This window comes from Mus pahari, chromosome 7, assembly GCF_900095145.1.
Source record: "Mus pahari chromosome 7, PAHARI_EIJ_v1.1, whole genome shotgun sequence".
Classification (NCBI taxonomy): Eukaryota; Metazoa; Chordata; class Mammalia; order Rodentia; family Muridae; genus Mus; species Mus pahari.
The window spans coordinates 64080948-64101195 of NC_034596.1; the positions used below are offsets into that span (position 1 = coordinate 64080948).

At 39.4% G+C, this 20248-nt stretch overlaps 1 pseudogene; it reads right to left on the bottom strand.

Moving 5' to 3' along the window:
* The window catches only part of LOC110324043, a 9136-nt pseudogene extending 1209 nt beyond the window's left edge, over nucleotides 1–7927 (bottom strand).
* Between the last annotated feature and the right edge of the window lie 12321 nt (nucleotides 7928–20248).

Below are 20248 nucleotides of genomic sequence, written 5' to 3' on the forward strand. Positions count from 1 at the left end.
AGGGAGAGGGAGAGGGAGAGGGAGAGGGAGAGGGAGAGAAACTGGTTTGAGCGTAGGCTTTTGAAACCTCAAAGTCCACCTCCAGTGACATACTTCTTCCAAAAAGGCCACACCTCCCAATTCTTCTACTCCTATCAAAGTTCCACTTCCTGATGACTAAGCATTTAAAAATGTGAACCTGTAGAGACCATCTTATTCAAACCACTACACCCCTAGGCAAAGATTTCTATGTAGATATAAAGAGTTTATGTGAACCCTACGAAATTACCATAGCATTAGTGAGAACTGAAATTGGAGCCATTCCATTCATATACTGAACCCATTATGTGCAATGAAATGCAGATTATAGTGACTTCATGGAGCAAGATTTGAAGAAATAAAGAAAATGACTTACAAAAAAAAAAAAAAGCAAAAATATTTTACATACACATATGGAACACTGAAGTTCCCTCAGTCCTTCCAGGACATACTTGCTTTAACCTTGCAAATAAGATGAGGCTCACAGAACAGCAGCATCACCTGGAAACTTCTGAAAATACACATCACAGACCTTAGTCAATGACCTTACTGGAATGAGTCAGAGGCTCCATATTGACTCTGATTCATACTTTTAAGTGCTTACCGGGAAACGTTTTTCATTTTACAAGATACCATAATGCCCTAGTAGTAAATGAACCTAGGCAGGACCTAGGATCAGACCACTGTTGGTGGAAGCGGAACAATGTTCTCTTTACACATCAATACTAGTAGCATAATAGGATACTTTATTCTTGCTTTGATTCATATTGACTACATTATGAACACACGCAAAGATGAGAAACTCAGAACTCTATTGAGTTTGCAAAGTATTCCTCGGGGTACACTTCAGCTCTCAACAGCTGTGCACGAAGATTTCCATACTAGTGTTCAAAATGTGTGAAAGAAGATCTGTGACTCAGAAGAGGCGATGCTATTACCTTCAATGCTATTACTCAAAAGTTTGGTCTCTACCCAGGAAAATATCACTGCTGATACTAGGTTAAAATTACAAGCTCATCCAGCTTCCCATAAAGCACCGAATATTGTAGCACAGATAGGGGAACATGAAATTAATTTGAGAAATTAACTGTAATCCTGTTTCATTCTATTTTAGACAGAAAATAAAAGTGTGCTCATTTAAAATCCAGTTTTCAGAGCTAATTAACCTTTCTCCTCTTGAAAAACATCAATGGTGTTTGAAGCCTCCAGAGCACAATCACATAACTCCCCAGAAAGGTTAGTATTCAAAACCTCATGGTTGCCCAGATCTATGGGATTGTGTAGAACACAAAGGGTCATAGTGATACCTGACCTTGTTCTATGGGTCATAACAGACCACACTGGATTAATCAACTTTCTAGGGGTACCAGTCCCTATAACCTATATCAGTGACCCAGAAGAACAGGGCTGAGTCTTCTTGGGAAAATATCAGAATAGAAACAATAACCAGAGACCTATTTTGGGCTGAGTATGGAAAGTCTTACCTGCTGTGTTAAATTATGTGCTTAGCCAAGTAGTGAAAATGTGTTCCTTTAGGACCCAGTGCCTCAATAGGCTTGGACTGCACATTGTCTTGATGCCCGGTCACCGTCAGGAAGAAGCTGCAGTTGTTCATTATGGATTACGTGTACACATCTCAGCAAGGTAGCATCCATCTCAGTCCTTCCTATCAGACATCACAAGGTTAACGTGGAGGATGCTACCGGAGGACTAATCATGTACGGAAACTGCTCCTGAGCAGAACAGGGTGGAGAGGTATATGAGTAACTGAGAAAGTGCACTCCCTTGCTATAATAGGCATGCAAAGAGGATCGATAGACTGAGATGCATATCCTTGCAATTTCAGGTGCAAGAGGATGACAGCTTGCATCCTTCCTGGAACACAATCAGTATTCACACTAGTTTCACCTCATATATTCTTGTGCACCAAATGCTTTTAACCATCTATGGTCTAGGGGCATTTCTGTTCTCTAAAACAAAGAGCTTTAAGAGAAATTTCTTTGGTTTTTCCCATGTAAAGGAAGAAAGATTGCCATAAAAAGGCATAGGCCATTAGAGTGTCAGGCATGAAGAGCATGCTTTTGCTTTTATCCTTATTTCTAGTGACACAGCAAGAAGTTGAGAACTTCTGCAAGAAAAATACTCATAACTGAAGTTTAGGTCTCTTATATATTCCATTTTGCTTTTCGTGTAAACCACTATAAGTGAAACACTTTTTGAGTTTTGTTATATAATCAGAGTACAAAAAAATTAGAATCTTCTTCACTTCTCCATAATTAAGGACCCTCACCTCATTTTCCTTCTAGGACAAGATACAGTGTCTTCTGGGCAACTATTCAGCTCACTCAGTCTGCTCTCAGACACACGCTCCCACTTTCCTTCTTATGGGGTACATTTGGGGCTGCAGACAGAGAGAGGTACAAAGAAGAAATACATGTCATATCATGTCCTGACTGCCATTTTGCATACATTTGTGGAGCGCTGTGTGATGTGATGAAACCTACATACTGTAGAATGATTACATTAAGGTATAGAGTATGTCTAGTACCTCTTACTGCCTTTTATCATCATCATGGCTCCCGGCCCGAGCTTATGGCAGGCAGGACTATTCATTGCTTCCTAATGTGAGGAATTATGTTGGTTGTGTAGGTACATCCTAGCCATTTCAGGGGAGGATAGAGTAAGTATGGTCAAAGAATCCCTCTGGTGGCTCATTATACTAAATTGGACAACTCTGAGAGGCTTATATCCTTGAAAATCCCACTGAGTATTCCTATTTTATCATTCTGGTAACTTATTGGGCATAGAACTTACCTAAGAGTCTCATAATATTTCTATTTTACATTCTGGGGGAAATGCACTGCACCCCAGTGCCTTTAATTCACCTGATGCACCAATGCCTATGCCTGCAACAAGGTTTTCCATAACCAGAGGAACTGAGCCCTTTCTAGGGACTTCAGTCATGTCCTCCTGAAATGATATTACCTTCTCTGACCATGGAAACTGTATTTACTTCATCAGGAATTCAATTCATCACAGCCATTATGGTCCGCATGTTGTGTTTTCAATCTCTCATGCCTCGGGGCTTGTTTTGTCAAGTCATGCTTTGGGAAATCCATGAAACAAAACTGTTTTGTGACATAAGTCCCTGGCTCTTTCAACTTTCACTTCCCATCATTAATTTTTCTAATCTTCATCAATAATGTTTAAATTTTTGATAAAATTTAACTGTCATTTCCTCCTCTTTTCTTTTCTCCCTCTAACTCTTCCCATGTCCTCTCCCACCAACCCTCCAAGGTGTCACCCCTTGCTTCCTCTATAATTCATGGTCTCTATTCCTTTGATTATTGATATAAATATATAAGTGCACATATAAACAAATAAATACAATCTTGAGAGTCTATGTTTTTGATGTGGGGAATTTCTATTTCGTACTGAATAACCTTCATCCTTGGGAAAGACTGACTCTTCTTTTCTCAGAGTAGGCTGCAGTTAGTTGTCTTGAGGCGGGCTCCCTTGAGATTTCCCGGTCTACATTAGCTGGCTATTAGGAGTGTCATTGTTTGAGTTTCCTTTAGGCAGCCGTACTGTTGCGATATTGAAGGTGCAGCTCCTCAGTCTGTCTGGAGGAGACAATTCAGAGCAGACTCTTCAGTCCTTTGGCTCCTTTTGAAATGTTTCTTGAGCCTTAGGAACAGAAATTGTGCTATTGCTGTACCTGTTGGGACTGGGCAGTTTACCATTAGCTATTTTCTGTATTTTGACTATATAATCTTGAGTTATAGTCTTCACCTACTGCAAAGGAGGTGTTTTTTTAGATGAAGGGCAAGAGCCGCATTTATCTGTGGGATTAGGATAAATATTTATAATGCAGCTGGAAACTATACTTGTCTAGTAAAGGGGTGATAGTAGGCTTTCTTCTAAGATTCATGACCTCACTATACGCAAACTACTACCAGATTTCCCTCCTGTTGAGTGGGCCTTAAATCCAGTTAGATAGTTATTGGTTACTAACAAGCTATGAGTGCCATTATAGCACCTTTAGGAATATCTTGCCATGCTGGCCATTTTTTTGTGTGCTCTTAAGCATCACAGTCTAGTAAGACTATCAGTTGATTCTCCCTTTGGCATCCTTTACAGCACCTTCTGGTACTATGAAAGCTGACCCTCAAAGACTATGCTTTCAGGTCTGATTCAGCCCAAATTAAATTCTATGTATTATACATTATCTTTAGCACCAGGGATTTGTCTTTAATCCCTGGGAGAAAACCAGGGGCAACAGCAATGACCTACATGGTTTTGGTAATCCCCTTGACCTATCCTGACCTACAAATCAAAAGGAGGTTTCTCACACCTGGAGTTGGATTTTTGTTAAATGGTCTATGGCTCTTGAAGGGATTAATATTAGCCCAAGTATAGATATATTTACACACACTTAGATGTGTTACATGTAATTTTAGGTAAATGTAAAATACTATACTTACGGATTTTTCAAACATCCTTAGCTTAGTGTTCTTTATTTCTCCTCCTACCTTCTCTCTAGTTTATTTCTCCTTCCTCCCTGCTTCCCAATTAAAGGGGCTCTTCCCATTTTCCCATGTTCTATGTCCTACTTTATATCACCCTCTATCCTGCCATCTCTAGAAGCCCCCTAATATATTTTTTTAACATTTTGGTTTAAAATTGTTATCTCTGATATAAAGATGGAAAAGTATTTTCAATAGCTCAAAGGACAAGATTTTTTTTTTTGGGGGGGGGGGGGACAGGGATTCTCTTTGTAGCCCTGGTTGACCTGGAACTCACTTTGTAGACCAGGCTGGCCTCAAACTCAGAAATCTGCCTGCCTCTCCCTCCCAAGTGCTGGGATTAAAGGCATGTGCCACCACTGCCTGGCAAGATTTTTTTACTTTACTTTTTTTAGTATTTTATCTTTCATGTATGGCAAAGCAAAATAGACAACATTCACTGCATTTTCAATGATGAGGCAGAAAGAACTTGGAACATGCACATTTACTATCAAAGAATTACACTGATATGCATTGCCTCTTCAATTGGCAATGCTGAACACAACTTGTACATTTTATTGATATTGCAAGAGTCCTCTTGTCCTGCATGGCAACTCTCCTCTACAAATGCCTTTTGGTTTCCTTGCCTTTGCTTCCTCCATCAGACTGTCAGCCTTCATTTCTACGTTTATGACTACTTCCAACACTTCCTTTGCCTACTTTCCAGTTTGTACATTTTTTTTTTTTTGCCTACTTTGAGTTAAGAAACTGGATAACCATGCTTTTTTAAAAAAAAATATTGTCATAAGAAAATTGATTAAGCCCTGGCCCTAAGGGTTAAGTATGTGCTTTTATAACCATGATATTAACCTTGAAATATATCTTTTTCTTATTTCTGACTGTGGATTGCTTTCCCAGGGGTGGAGGTCATCAAAAAGTCCACCTCTAAATAAGAAGGTTGTTGATATAGCTTAAAGCAAAGCATGTATCTTTCTTCTTCTTAAAAACGACACAATAAAAGCCTTGTAATTTAAACCACGGTAATCATATTTGAGCTTATAATGGAAATCGAAGCCCAGTGGTTTCTTTCCAGACACGTCTACAAAAGGCAAGGCCTCCATCAGGAAGTAATGGGTTTTTCTTTCTCTGTGTTTCCTGTGAATAAAGTGTATTTCTACCTCTCTTTCCCTTAAGAACACTGACTTCGGTTACTCAAAGTTTAGAGAGATGGTCCAGCTGCTGCTGGGGTGGTTCCAACCAAGTACCTTCAATTGTGAGAGATCTGCACATCAACAGTATCAAAAGCCCTGGGCTAAAAGCCCATCTTCTTATAATTGTTTGAAAGGACCTCAGACTAGAACCAGGGACAAGAATAAGACAGTCAGGTCTACCAGGAAATTAATAATCATGGAGAGAACTACCTTTTCCAGTACTTACCCTCATTCAACATCCTGATCCTGGAGGGGAACCACACCCTCTTTCACAGCTGAGGTCTTTAGCTCTGAGGATGCTCAGTCTATCAGGAGTAAAGATATTGTTGGTGACTAGCAACTAGGGATCGGCCATACAGAGACTATTCAACAACCTTCAGGACATTTTGCATTAGTTCTCTGGCATTGAGTGCCCACTCTGTCTACCTGTCTACCTGCTCTCTCTCTCTCTCTCTCTCTCTCTCTCTCTCTCTCTCTCTCTCTCTCTCTCTCTCTCTCTCTCATTTGTTAGTAGAAGAAATGTTTTCCTTCTAGGGATCAAATTTAGACCTGTTCTACCAATAAAGTCCTCACTAACCTCAGTCTATACACCCTCCTCCTCAGCCATACAGTGCTCACATTGGCTGCCTGTCTCCTGTAGTAGCTGCATAGCCCATCCTGTAACAAGGATTGGTAGGATTTGTCTCTAGTGTTGAACAGCACAAATAAGCCTTTTGGATAACTGGTATGCAATGAATAATCAATCAATTAATTAATTTTTCTACTTTGGGAAATAATTTTTATATAAAATTTCTTTCACAAAGAAGAAATACATCATAGAGCTTCCATATTCTGAGTGTGGTGGTTCCCACCCTTAGTCACCGGGAAATGGGTTCCAGCTCCATCATCCTGTTCATACCTATGCACTCATCTTCCAAAGCAGACTTTCAACTCTACTGTTGGCGCATTTGCTTGCTTGCTGCTTGTTTTTTCGTTTGTTTGTTTGTTTGTTTTCTCATGTGGGAACCAGGTTGTTCAATAGAGCTTAGACTTTGTTTACTGCTGCATCTGATCTCGACCACAGCAAGGAAGACGCAACCACCAGTTCTTCTTACAGCAGTTTATTCAGGACCCTTGAACAATCTTCATCATCTCCCTCTTCATCTCTCCCTTCATCTCTCCCTTCAACTCTCCCTTCATCTCTCCCTTCATCTCCCTCTTCACCTCCCTCTTCACCTCCCTCTTCATCTCCCCTGAGCCCTGCGCTACAAGCCCTTTTATATCATTCACGCCGACCAATCGCAGCAGGCTATGTCACTTCACCAGGCCTGCAGCCTCAGCCAACCAGAAGAGTGGGAACATATCACCACCAAATATGGACCTGTTTACCACAAGCTCCATAGCCAACAGGTGCCATCTTTAAGGTGCGGCTTCGGGTAGCCCAGGGGAGGGGCTGTGGCCTCCTACAATTTACAACTTCCTGATCACAGCAGTTAAAAGAGCTGGTGAGAACGCTGGTCCAGGACTTCAGGATTTTCATGCCAACATTCTTTCCACGTATTTTTGCAAAGCAATCTTCTCTTCCATTCTGACATCTTTTTATCTTGCTTTGTTAACCAGTTGAGAGCTAGATGTCACAGAGGATGCTTATCAACTGGAATCTCTCCACCCTTGCTACCAGGATGTAGTTCTGCTGCTGCCAACATGGTGATAGCATCCATAGCCGGCTGAATGTCTCCAGTAGCAGATCTCAGGATGTCAAACACCAGCACACAAGCGGATTTATCAGCACCACCTCTGAGCGTGGCCTTAGAGATGGCTCAGCAAATCTGGAGAGGTAGATTTCAAGAGATCACATGGTGGCCTGCAGTGTGTTTCTTACTGTATACATCATCATCATCACCTTTCTGCAGAATCTCCATAATTTCTTGTACCACATAGGATGCGTCTCTGGACTCAATATGTAGGATAGGATGTTCCTTCCATGTTTGTCATGTCATTGTTATTTACTGTGTTAGATAAGGTACTGGTGTTTTCTGATATAATTAGATGCTTCCCAAGCTTAGTATCTGCAGTACAATCAAATGCCACCAGTAAAACCGAAGGAGAGTACTGGCCACAAGGCACCTTTTCAACAGACTTCTTCATGTCCTCACTGTCCTGCTCTTGGGTGTACATGCCACAGGAAGCAAACAGCAACAAGCACACCATCATGTTTGGGGCCAGGTATAGCACTGGATGACTTCAATGAGTTCTGATTGAAGTTCTGGGGGAGTGCATGTGCTAAAAGAATTAACTAGAGTTGTGTTTAATTTGGGGCCATTGGAGTCAGAGCCTGCTCCATTTCATCCATAGTGAGCTCTAATTTTCTGGATGTTCCACTAGCACCTTGAATTGGGTGATCTGCTGCCTTGTACAGCTGGAATGTGTTCCCATAGAGCTCGCTGTCAGCATATTCCTCTAGTCCAAAGTGGCTTAATCAATGTACACATACTCCACAATGGCCAGTGTCTCTGAGTGCCTCAGCATCTTCCTCACGTGACCTTTAAATATTAATTACTCCTGTGAACTGTCTAGTTTTGTGTCAACTTGACACAGGCTGGAGTTATCACAGAGAAAGGAGCTTCAGTTGGGGAAATGCCTCCACCGAGATCCAGCTGTGAGGCATTTTCTCAATTAGTGATCAAGGAGGGGGGGTCCCCTTGTGGGTGGTGCCATCTCTGGGCTGGTAGTCTTGATTCTATGAGAGAGCAGGCTGAGCACGCCAGGGGAGGCAAGCCAGTGAAGAACATCCCTCCATTACCTCTGCATCAGCTCCTGCTTCCTGACCTGCTTGAGTTCCAGTTCTGACTTCCTTGGTGATGAATAGCAGTATGGAAGTATAAGCCAAATAAACCCTTTCCTCCCCAACTTGCTTCATGGTCATGATGCTTTGTCCAGGAACAGAAACCCCAACTAAGACACCCTGCAATCTGTGTTCCGCTGCCACGTGGTAGAAAAATTTAACACTATTCCTGTAATATTTGGCTTTATTTCATTCATCCAAATCTCACAATTTTCAGAAACCTGTATCCTCTGCTCTTTGTTGACATACTGAATGAAGCACGGGATCACATGTGTTGAGTCATGAGCAAAGGCATAGTTTTAGTTTCCCCATGAACCAAATTCTACAAATCACTCATCAACCCCACTCTTTTTTTTTTTTCCCTTTTCTCCCTCATCCGTTGTTCGAACCATGATGTCACAGTTCGTGTTATCACCGAACTCCCGCTCTGCTTCCGCTCTTTCTTCCTTGTTTTGAACCTGTCCCATCTGGGTTTCTGGACTGTTGCTTCACCTCCTTTGTTTAGTGTCTGGCTGGAGTTGTCTCTCCTTGTGGAATTTATCCTCCTGTAATTTATCCTTAGCCCCTTTGCCCTCTTGTGGCTTATCCTTGAACTGCGCTATGCCCTGGTTGACAGGTTCTGTGGCACCTTTCTCAAAGTTCCCACCCATATAAACTTTTAGGTTCGCCTTCCTTAACAATTTTCCTTGGGATGTCTTTGAAGAGCAAGGGGCAGAGGCACACAGAGCTAATTCATTCATTCCTTTACAAAAAATAAAAAAAAAAGTATACACTTAGTACTTGATTAATAAATTAATACTGGAATTTCCTGTATTATCTATTACTGAGTAAAATATAATACAAAATTTAGCAGCTAAAAAGAATAAAAATGAATATCACATGGTCTCTGTGAATCAGGAATTCTAATATTTCCCTTGTTGATTTATAATACAGTGAGAACATTGAGTTGATAAATTCTCAGTTATGTTGTACTGTGATGGGTATTGCCATAGGTAGACCCAGCCAGAGAGGAATAGACTATGACATGGGCATATGAGCTGAGTGTTCATAGAATGGCTAGGAGGCTCTTGAAGGTAAAGCAAATAGCCTTGGTGGGAGTGTGGCAGTGATGACTATGAGCCACTCATATTCTGAGAACAGAGAGTGTGATTGACCAAGGCACTAGACTTTTTGCCCTACAACCCATCACCATGTTTGACCCAAGGCCATGGCTCCTCGGTACTAGTTATCTGGGTAGGGGAATTATATGAGGGGTACTCCCAGATAATGTGGATACCGCCAGAGACAAGTTTGATAAAGACTCCATGGTACGCCTACCATACTCTTCTTAGGATGAGTTGAAGTCTAACATGCTTCTGCCTGATCCCTGCCTCTGCCTCCCCTTGCTTTTATTTGAGATTTGTTGATGTCTAGCAACTCTCTCATTCCTAGTCAGCCTACACCCAATTTTCTTTCACAGATATCTTCTCTGACATATTCATTACACTGTTCATCTAGACTTGGTATTGATTTACCAGTGAACCTGGACTAACACAAGCAAAGAAAGGCGCCTGAGAAAGTTTTTATTGAAGGTAATTTATTGAGAAAAGACATTAAATAGTTCTCCTAAGGATACATTGTTAAAGTAGAAGATTTTGTGGATGTATCACCACTTAAGTAATATATAGTCCTTTACCGGAGTCCATGCTTCTCTTGGGTAATTTCAGCAGACTACCCTTCATTACCCTTACTTATAATGTAACATGACAAATGTTTTTCTAGATAATAAACATCTAAGCAGATGTTTATAGTAACTAATTCTAGAATATTGGAAAAATTCATATACATGGACATATAAATTGGGATAGTTATTAAATTATTAAAACAAAAATATTTTTGTTATATTATATATTATATATTAAAACAAAAGGTTAAAATATTAGAGTGTTATAACAAATTAGTACATAGATTGACATGACTATTGACATTCTACATCAATATATCCACTCATCATTTAATGACAAAATATTTTCTAAGAGATGTATCACTGAGTGACTTGTCATATGTGTTAGAATCCAGATCCATGAAAAACAGCTGAGGAGCATATTTTACAAACTTAAGCAGACATGGCCTCCAGGTTTACCCAGCATCCCTCAGTCCCTACCTGTTAGTGGGCGTGGCTGGCAGACCTAGCCCTCTATCCTTTCTAGCCCAAGGACTGGGCTTCCCCTCCCCTAGAAAGTCTTTCCTATATAAACCAGACATTTTTGGTCTCCTCTCTCTGAACCCCTCTCTTCATTTTCTCTCTGTGTCTGTGTGAGTATGCTCTTTCTCTTTTTCTTCCTCCTCCACTCTGTTTCTTTCTTCATCGCGACTTCCCTGGCCTTATTCCCTGAGACTAGTAAACCCACCTACTTTGACTTCCCAATAAACTTGCCTTTATATATTTTAATTTGTCTTGAATTGGCTCATTTCTCCAGCAGAGAATAACTTGTCAATATATAAATATTATGGGATGTGCTTACACAAATGTAGACATCTCTTAGCATCATGTAGCAAATGTAGATCAATCACTTATTATGGCCTCTGGTGCAGTGAAGGGATAAGACAACTAGAAACATTTGGAATAGCTGTTTTAAAGTAAACTTTTATGAGTATGGTCTAATATAGTATGATGACTATGTAAACAAGTAACATATTTCTTTTTTCCTGAAATGTCCATACTATTTTCTATAATGACTACACTATTTTAAATTCACACTAAGAATTTACATGCCTTCTCTGAACCCTTGCCAACCTTTATTACTTCCAATGTCTTGATCATCACAATTTGTAGTGCAGAGAAGTGATATCTTTGTGAATATTTGAACTTATACTTCAACATTCCTTTTGGCTAGTTTTGAGAAATGACTGTGCACACAAATTGCCCATTTCTAAAACAGGTTATATGTTCCTTGCTAGTGTGTTTCTATAGTTCCTTCTATTTTGAATATCAACCCCTTTTCAGCTCTACAGCTTACTGAGACTACTTTCCATTTCGTATGACACTGCTCCATTCCATCAATTATTTCTTTTACTACACAAGAGCCCTTTAACTTGAGAAAAGACCATTTGTCTGCTTTTGCTTTGTTTCCTGTACTTTTTTGTGGTGTGTGCCAAAATTCTTTCCCTTGCCAACACCCTGAGTTGTTTCCCTTGTTTTTCCTTAATAGTTTTATGTCTTCCATGAGTCTTTAATCTACTTTCAGTTGAATTTTGTAACTGACGAAAAGGGGGAGTCTAGTTTTACTCTTCTGCAAACAGATGTTCAATATTTGTGCAATGCTTCATGAGAAGTCTGCCCTTTGTTTAATGAATGCTCATAGTACTTCCTGAGCGCGCTAGTAATTCAGATGAGTATTTTAAAGCCCCAAATTTGGTGGTTTGATCAGTTCCATCTTTAGGCAAAGTAACATAGTTCTTTTCAGTACCAAAGGTTATGCACTATTCATAATGGTATCTATTAAACTTTTATACAATGGAGAGAAGAGAATATCACCACACATGTGAGACCGGCACACTGCACTAGATGTTATGACAGCGATGCTAACACAAGACAATGGGAATATTTCAGCTCCCTTACAGCATTACAGGACCACTACACATGTAACCTCTAGTTGACAGATACATTGTTACACAGAGTAAGATTCTTTAGTCAAACTGATAGCATTGGAGTTCATACTAGGTGATTATTCCATTAGTTCTCTTTGCTTTCTTGTTTTCTTTTAGTGCACATGTCCCACAGGATAAGAAGAGAAGCATTCCATAATTAGTTCCAGTGGATGGCATGAATATAACTGTTATGGATACTAACCCTAGCTGAGAGAGAATGGCTTTTATCTCCCTACAGTGAGGGGGTAATTTGTTCAGCAATGGCAGAAATGTCACTCCTGTAATGTGGGGATTTATAGAGTCCACACGAGGAGAAGAAGACATGTCTTAGACCTCAGTCAGAATCAAGGAAATCTGGACACAATAGTTCACAAAGTCATAATTATAAGAGTGAACAGTTCTAGTCATTGGGGTTCTTATTCATCAGGATCAGCAAGAACAGAGACGTGACTTGAGCTCCCTGGGACTAAACCACCAATCAAAGGAAAGACATGGTAGGACTAGTGTCTCTAGCTGCATATGTAACAGAGGATGGCTTAGTTGGCCATCAATGGGAGGCGAGGCCCTTGGTCTTGTGAAGATTCTATGCTCCAGTACAGGGGAATGCCAGGGCCAGGAAGTAGGAATGGGTGGGTTGGGGAGTGGGCGGGGGAGGGAGGAGGATAGGGGATTTTTGAAGTGGAAACTAGGAAAGGGGATAGCATTTGAAATGTAAATAAGAAAAAATATATATATATATATATATATATATATATATATATATATATATATATAAAGGAAAAGTTGAGTACATCTTATGTACATGAAGCACCATATATTTCTAGAGGGATAAGAACTGAGGCATAAGGTACTGCTACAGTAAACACTGAATTACTGTCATGTGATCATGCATGTACAGGTCAGGCTTGATAGCACTAAAGTTTCATCTCACAATACCTATATGTTATTTCCTTTGTCAAATATATTCTTAATATCTTTGCACATAACCAATAAATGTGCACACAACTTTGTTTCTCTCAAATCAGTTCCCAGTCATTCTTACACACTCATCATTACACCCTCTTGTCACTGGATTTGGTTTGACTTGGAAAAGGTAAGAAAAACAAAACAAAACAAAACGAAACAAAACAAAAAGCACCCTACCTTCCATCCCAAAGCCCTGTTTCTCTGTCATGGAGGCATCATTTGGAATGGTCACATCTTCATAATTCAACCTTCTACAGAAGTGGCTCTGCCTTATCATTTCCGTCCTCCAGACAGCTCATTGACCTTTTAATCCTCCATGATTAGCAGCTTCTTGCTGTTCCTAGCCTGTGAATTATTCCATTGTCCCTTGTTTGCTCTATGTAACAAATAGCCCGATGCTACATCAACTACAGTAGAAATAACACAGAGGGGCTATGACTTCAAGCCACTAAGTTTAATCATGGAATCTGTTTTAGTTCCATTTAATGAACAGAATAATCTCAAACTTTTAAAGAAATTTCCTTTGGCTCTTCTGTCTCCTTAAAGGAGGTATGCTCTGACTCTTTGTGCCATGCCTTTACCAGAAGCTTGCTCTCTTAGCCAAGGCATACTTCCTGCTTTTTTCCTGGCACTGTATGGGCCAACCTTTCCTCATGTCTCCCCTTTTTCTCTTATGCAATACCAAACAATTGTATATGAGCGTGCCCAGATCTTGTCAGGATAGGAGATGGCATTTGGAGGACACTGTCACCACATGCACTCATCTTTTTTTTTTTTTTTTTTTCAAGTCACAGCCCTATCATGGGATCTGTAATCATTTTTACTGGGAAAAAAAAAAGAATACATAATTGCAAATCCCAAGGCAGAGGTAGGAAAGGGGAGCAGAGGTAGGAAAGGGGGAGCTTGAACTCTTCACAGAAAGTGACCTAATTAGGTAGACCACAGAGTGTAAAACCTGGTTTCTCACAGACCGGTTCCATGACAGAACACATTATTCTGCCCTTGGATCTCTGTTCCTTCAGTTATAAAATCAAGAAAATAGTATGTACTTCGTAAGCTGTAGGGAGGATCAAATGAGTGTATTCCTACAAATTGTTTTTTAAAGCAGTTGGCCCTATAAGAAGGCCTCAGCAGAGATATATTCCAGGAAACACACACATACACATACACACACAACACACACACACACATATATACACACACACACACACACACATACACACACACACACACACACACACACACGCACGCACGCACGCACGCACGCACACACACAAGCAGGTATGCACGTATACACAACTCTCCCGAGAACGATAGGATTGCCTGGCAAAGTAAAATACCCTTAAACAACAAGAATAACAAAACCCACCGTCACTTTTAATGCCGTGACCTAGAATGCAAACAAAGATTATATTTTTATATAAGTACATAATATAATATGATTCTGAAAAACAAAATATGCTTCCATGGGGACCATGAAAGTAGGTTTGGTTTTGCATTTAAATATATAAGCCACATATAGAAAAATTATAATCTGTAATGTTATCAGTTTTCTTTGGTAGAAAAATTGTCCTTGAGACAGCTGCATCTGCAGACCCCTTGTTAAATGTCAGAACTCCACAGCAATTATGTTATTATAAGGTAAAATGGATGATGTCAAATGTGCTTGCTTCCTGAAGCACTGTTTAATCTACTTCAATAACCTTTTTAAAGATTAAGTTGAAAAATCTGTATTTTAGTGCAAGTCTGTTTCAGAAATCTTAGATAATTTAAAGTTGCCACATCATTCCATTAAAGGTTAAATTTCACCAAATATTTAAAAAAAAAAAAAAAACTGTTGCCATCACAACCTAGTAAACTTGAATGTTCCAATATTCTATTAAATCCCTAAACTATTAAACTTCTCTCTTGAAGTACAACATTCAGAGCTGTACCCTTCCCAGAACACGTTTTCTGATGAATGACACCACTCAGGCACGTAGGGCCCAGTGAAATGTATCCTCATGTGGGTGACTTCATGCAAGAGAGAAGTCTTACTCAGAAGTTTTGGGAGTTCTCCTGAGATTCACATCAGCAGCTCAGCCACTTTGGAAGGTGACCTGGGAACAGACATTCTTTACAAGGGCCCTAGCAAGGTTTTGTTGACATTTCTCTGCTAGAACCTCTTGTATTTATATGATTGTTCATAATGATCATTTATAGATACAGGCTGTAGCTTTGAGATTAAGAGAAAGTGAGCCACTAAAAACAATAAAGTATTAAAATTCCATTTACTTTTTTTTTTTAATGGACTCTCATTTTGCTTTAGGCTGACCTTGAACTCACTGTGTAGCCTATGTAAACAGGATGGCATTGAATTTTTGATCCAACTGCATCAACCTCCCAAGTGTGTGGTAGGTTTGTATGATAATGAAGTTGAAACCCAGGACTTTGTGTATGCTGGGCACACATTCCATAAACCAAGCATATTTCCAACCCCTCTTTTTATTATATTTTTACTGAAAGATACTATGGTCAGAAATTTTGTCACCCAATAGCTCTTACTAGCTGTGTGGCCTTGAATGAATTGTTCAGTATTTCTGAGTTTTAATTTCCTCTTCTTCCATAGTGAATAAGGCCAAAATTACATGGAAAATAATTTAGGCTTTGGGGAAAAATGCCTGATTCATCAAATACTCTCTCTTTTTTGCTTTTTCTACTCTTAGAAACATCTTTTGTGTGGGGGCCAGCAAAAGGCTCAGCAGGTAAAGGTACTTAGTGGTAAGCCTGAAGATCAGAGCTTGTTCCTGGCTCACAAGAAGGAAAGAAAGACCCCAAACCATGCATGTGCCCTTGCTCGATAAATAAACTATATAAAAACCCTTTAAAGGCACCTATTTCTGTAGTTATTATCTTTTTTCATAGGCAGCCATCTCTTTCCCCATACAACTGAAACCCAAGAAAAACACTACTGATGTGATGTCATCCGATAAAACTCCATTGACAATCACTATCTTCCAGTAGAATGAAGCAGACATTGATTTATTGCATCGCAGTAGTTCCACTTATGAGTATTACCTAAAATAATATACACTTTTTTGTGCCCCTACAATATGTAAAGTACTCCACTAACTGCACCCTGCCACAACAAAGAGTTTAGGCTCAGTTCCCACATTTTTAAGGAGCATGAAAAGCTTTGAGCCTCCACTCTACCTTCACGGTTCAACTCAAGTTTAAGTTGATTCTAAAGCAAGGTGCTTACAAAAATTACATGACTATAATTTTTAAAAATTCAGAATTCCTCCCAAATGTACTTTTTATCTACCCCCGAAGCTCTGGGAAAATTTGTATATCTCGTTTGTCTAACAGCAGACTCCCAGACCTTCCAGAAGACAAAACAAAATAAAACGTAATAGTAAGACTGGATCTAAAACATGAATTGACAATGGTTTTGGTTATTATCTGATCAAGTTAAGCTTCTTGGAAGGGTACTTTCGCATTTTAATGGTTACTTGACTTCAAGATACTTTTGATAATTGAATGACAACTTAGAAATAGATATATATTACTAATAATCACCCTACACAACCTTTGGAGTCTAAAACCCAGGATCATCTGTGAAATCAAAATTAATCTTCAAGGCTACAGAAAAACAGCAACAAATACAGCCAATGCCACAGGTGAAATGTAGCCAAAAACACTTTCCAGAAAAAGGATGCTTCAAACTGGTGTTCTAAAATGAAAATACAGATACTGCATTGAGAAAGAAATTCCCAGACAAAGGAAGGTGCATGGGACAAAATCTAAAAGTGTAAAAGAAAAATGTCATTGAAAAAAATATGTGGACCTATCTATACAGGACACAGACATCTTACTTAGTGATGGTCCTTTAACAACTAAATTATTTAAAAATGTTTGTCCTTGATCCTTTTCCCTGGAAGATTATGGGCTCATTCACATGCTTATGTGCACAGACACTATTGTCATTTGTGGTTTTGACAGCATCAAAAACCATAGGGAGACCAGCAGTCTCAACTAACTCAGACCTCCCCCCCCCCCCGCAATAAAAGCTATGCAGAACACTGTGCTATACAGTGTCAGTCAATGGCCATTACTTATACCATTATATCATAGTTCCCAGTTAGTGATTTTTCTTGAATAATCTTTAGGCTAAGTTTGGTGCTCTATCCTTTCTTTCTTCAGTCACTGCTATATGTTGACAATCAGCATCCATTGTGGATGTCAAGAGATAATACCATTGGACCTGTAGCTAAAAAGCTTCAGTAAAGTCTCAGGTCCCAGACTCTGGAATTTCAATGTCATGTTTTTGAGGGAAAAAAAAAAGATGGTATAAATATTAAAGCACAGAGGTTGTAGCCATTTGCTTTAGAGAAAATTATCAAGGAAACAATGAGAATCACTAGGTCATGTGAAGCACTTGACAGATCCAAGGGACCAGAAATAAAAAAGGACAACTTTCAAACAAACCCAAGGTGTGGGTTAAAGGGAATCTGAAGGAAGTGTGGGATGAGGGTCAGATTCCCGTGACTTCGACCTGATTTATTTGCCACAAATTTCTAGACTCTATTGTGGCTAAATCACAATCTTGGGTGAAGCACCAGCATAGAGGCTTTAAAAAGTCAATCAGTGCTTAATCATAAAGGGACTCTCTCAGTATAAGTTTGAGAGCCTGAATTTATTCTTTCCCATGGATAATGAAAGTAGCATTTGTAACCCATGAAATAACAGTAAGGATACTTGTGTTTTAGAAATGAAATTGATGGTAGGATATCACATCTTTTGGAAAAGATACTGGGCATGATCCAGGTGGAGTGGCCAAAGTCAGATTTGTCTCGGATTTATCGTGTTCGAGAGAAGACATCAGAGCATGTACAAGTAAGAACCCCTGGTGTGTGCTAGCTGTCCCTTGACCCTCTGCTCTCAGTTATATCTTCCCATCCAGGTCTAAGGTACATTTTCTTCAAACTAATTCCATCACTACTCTGAGAATAGGCACAGACCCCATGAGTAGAACTTAAAATGTCAGGTCCCATGTAAAGGTTACTCAGCAGGGACATATCTTACTCCAGCATGCCCCGCCTTGCTCGACAGGAGAATTGAAAAGGTTGCCAATGCCTGTTAGACAATGGTACTGGAAAGGTCCTTTTATCTCTTTTAGCCACAGGATCACAGGAAGCTGAAGGTCTGGCTTTTCAATAGAAGATGAAGGTCCACTTCATCTTAAGTATAAAACACAGAGGATCACAGTACCACATAGAAACATACAGATCCATTGCAAGTCATTGTATTTCCCAGAGGGAATTTTCCAGGCATAATTGTTAGGAGAATTCTCTGAGAGGCTTGCTTATACCATCATGGGGACCTTCCTTTGATACCAAAACATCTGGAGGACAGGAGTCTCAACATATTCCTGTAGTCAAAACAGCGACATTCAGAGATATCCTGTTAGTGGTACAGGTAAAATCGGCTGAACTTTCTGCAATTATGGACTTTCAGCCATCACAATGATGGAAGTGTGCCTGGAAGATGACACAGCATGTGAGACTCTGTTACAACAAATGCCCTCGAAAAGGACTACTGCAACATCCTTGCAGGAAGAGTGACTTCAGCGGTCCCGTGGTTCTGAGTGTTGTGCTGATGAGAGTGATGCACGTGTCCATTCAGTAAAGTCAGCGGATTCATCAGGTTTTATCCTACTCCAAGTCCTTAGGATTCTCTGTCATTAGCGTGAGTAATGGCCATAGTGTCTGTAAGTGAAAACAGTCTTTTACATGAATAATCACTTCAGTGAACAAGCAAAGGTGAAGGAGAGAGATCAGAGATTACGTTTCAGAGTGGAGCGAGCCTTAGCTTCTGCTCACTTTAACTAATACATATTAAAGAGGATTTTACCATTTTTATGTGCTGCGAAAACTCAGTGTCATTGTCAAGCAAGATTTATGACTGGAAAATGAGGAAATTCTCTAAATAATTTTTTTTAAAGAATTGTTCATCATAATGAAGTCTTTCTCTTTAACCATTTTAAAATTAATGAATCCACAAGTCACAAGGACAAAAATAATTAGAAATTTAACTTAAAAACGAAATGTAAAGGCAAAAGGATACCCATCTAGATCGTTGAGGTCTTAAATCGTTCTAAGAAACATTCAGCATAACTAACATAAAGAAATTGAATCTGAGAGGCTATCATTTAAACAGGAGTATGTTTTATGGCAAATAGCCCTGTCATCATATGTCCTTTATAGTGAGTTTAGAAACGAAAGTATCAGGCTGTACATGGAAATTAACCATAGCTCATAAATAATGACATAAAGTAGATACATACAGAATAGTTTCCATGCAAATGCTGACTTGCAACTGGCACTAAATTATTTTAAAGTGTGTAATATAAAGGAATATATGCATATGGCCGATGTAAAAAGCCTTTATCATCGATTGGTTTAATAGTTTCGGTGAGTTCAGAAATATCCTCTTCTTTGGATCACACCCAAGAAATTTACAATGGTGAGGGAGGCAGGTGCAGATTACATCTGAGAACAACTGAAACTCATGGTTTAAATAAGACGTGAGAATGGTCAAGGCCTTCTCCACCGGGGTGAGATAGTACAGCATCTGGCCCTTGACATCCAGAGCACTTCTGCTGTGAGAGTTTTCCACTTTTTGAAAGAAGCACAGCTCCAGACCCTTGCTGGATATGTTCTTTTCTTGGAGCAGATAGGCATCTCTTTCTATGCCTGATTCTACTTCAAGGGAGCTGTGCCTTGGCTCCATATATGTACATCAATATGATTGCGTTCTTCAGTATTTTGAATGTCTCACATTTTTATTTTGGAGACTGTATACTAGCCAACTTCATTTAAAAGTATAGTCTAACTCCAATTTCATTTTAGAATGGATTTTCTACAATATTATTAAAAGATTTAACGAATAAGGCGTTGTTTATAGTTAGAATAACCCCTAGCAAACAAAAGAAATATTGAGCCTTCTGCAAAATAGTTCAGTTACTATTATGAACTATGTCCAGAGAAGATTTCACAGTTCTTGTGCCAAAATGATTGAAGTCTTATGCTGTTGTTTTAGGTATGTTATCAACT